Here is a 1,932-nt window from a genome sequence, read left to right as displayed (position 1 = left end):
ACCTTCTTCTCGCTGGCGAGGACTACTCGGCGTTCCTTTACGGGAGGTTGGCGTCGGCCGGTAGTGGTGAGTATTTTTACTTTTTTCTTGATTTGATTTCGAGAATTGCGACGAAAGATCATCGATTAACGAGAGCTATTTGTCTTTGCAGGAGGTCGAGGCGGCGGGCATCGAGCCCCCGGAGTACCCCGAGACTCTCGAGTACACTGACGCGACTGGGAGGACGACGATCTCCGAGCTGCGTGATTTTGACGTAGCTGTGACGGATCTTTGGCCTAAAGGCGATCGACAAAGATCCCGATTCGGAGGGTGAGCCTCTAACTTGTATAACTTTTGTGTAAGAACACATTTGATTGAGTTTGCTCAATTTGCTGAGAATTTCTTTTGATAATGCAGGTCGCGCCGTCCCGGTTCGTGGCGCTATGGAGGGTGGCCAACCGGCTGCGAGCTACTGCCATCGAGGCACTCGTCGGTGGTCGAGGTCGTCAGGTATGAACCTTATTTGACTTTTAATTTTGATTTTTTTGATTTCCAATTTTGCTTGAATCAATTGACATGAGCCAATTTGTTGCTGTTTACAGGGCGACCGCGAGCTGGAGCGAGAGTTGACCCAGTCTCGGGAGGAGACGGCTCGCTTGCTGAGGGAGCTCGAGGTTCGGGACGCCTAGATCGCTGTTCTGGTTGCGAGAGTTGCAGAGTTGGAGGGCGCCCAACAGTAGTCTTGTGTAGTTTTGTAGACTTATACATTTGGACATTTGATTTTGAAACATTTTTGGACTCTATTTGGGGCGCAAGCCCCCAGTTTGCTTGGTCTTTTGGACTCCGTTCGGGGCGCAAGCCCCCAGTTTGCTTGTACATTTGCTTTGTTTGGTGTATATATGACGGCCTGAGTGCCTTTCTTTCTTTGGTTGTGTTGCTTGTACCTGCAGGTTAGTTCTTGAACAGGTTTGGTAGACAACGGCTTACGCCGTCATGCTGCCGAAATTTACATAGAAATTACGCAAAACATACATTTTATATTCATAAGGCCTTTAATCAGCGCAAAATGAGACGCAAAAGATCACAAAAGTGCAAAAATTTTGCCGGAAATGACCGGACGGTAGGGAGGGTTACCCCCTAAAAAAAGAAAAAAGAGAAATCTATAAGTTTAGAAAATGAAATTAAATAAAAGAAATCAATATACACAGGCTAAAATTAAAGTGAAAATTATGTTTAAAATGAAATATGCGAATGTGATATAATGGCAGAAATGTCGATGTTGCCTCGAAATGCGTGCCCGCGAATCTAGGAGGCCTGAAACATGGTAAACTTCTCGTATTTACCAAAATAAAACCCCGCAGGAATAGGAAATCATGCGTTATAGAATTAGGAAAGATCCAACGCGAAATCACGAGTAGTGAGGTCAGGAAGAGGCGCAGCATGAGCTGCGTCCCTTTGAAGAGGCGCAGCAGGCGCTGCGCCTGTTCCCAAGCTGGTCCGTTCTGGCGGATTTTTTGGAAACAGCAATTAGTATAAATAGAAGCGTCGACGAAGCTTAAATTCACACAAATCTTTCGTCTCTTCTTCGGCTATTCCCATAAAACTCCCAAAATAAATCTTCAAGAGAAAATTGTCATCATGAATACTTTGGAGATCCGTTTGAAGGAATGGACCAATGAATTTTCAAATATGGAGAAGCATGACATGGGTGCTTATAACCTTGGGTCTTTATTGAGTTTGAAACTCATTAAGGTAAAAAAACCGTTCTTGGATGCTTGCCTTGACTATTGGGACCCGAATTATCATGTTTTCGCGTTCCCGGGAGGTGACATTTGCCCATTTCCTGAAGAAATTGCTGCTATTGGTGGGTGGGATCCCGAACATTTACCTGCCATTCCGTCCACTTCACAAGGGTATAAGAGCAAATTCAGAGACTTGCTTGGACTGACTAGA

This window comes from Silene latifolia, chromosome X, assembly GCF_048544455.1.
Source record: "Silene latifolia isolate original U9 population chromosome X, ASM4854445v1, whole genome shotgun sequence".
In the NCBI taxonomy this organism is placed as follows: domain Eukaryota; kingdom Viridiplantae; phylum Streptophyta; class Magnoliopsida; order Caryophyllales; family Caryophyllaceae; genus Silene; species Silene latifolia.
The sequence above is the reverse complement of the archived record's forward strand: the minus strand, read 5'-3'. Positions refer to the sequence as shown.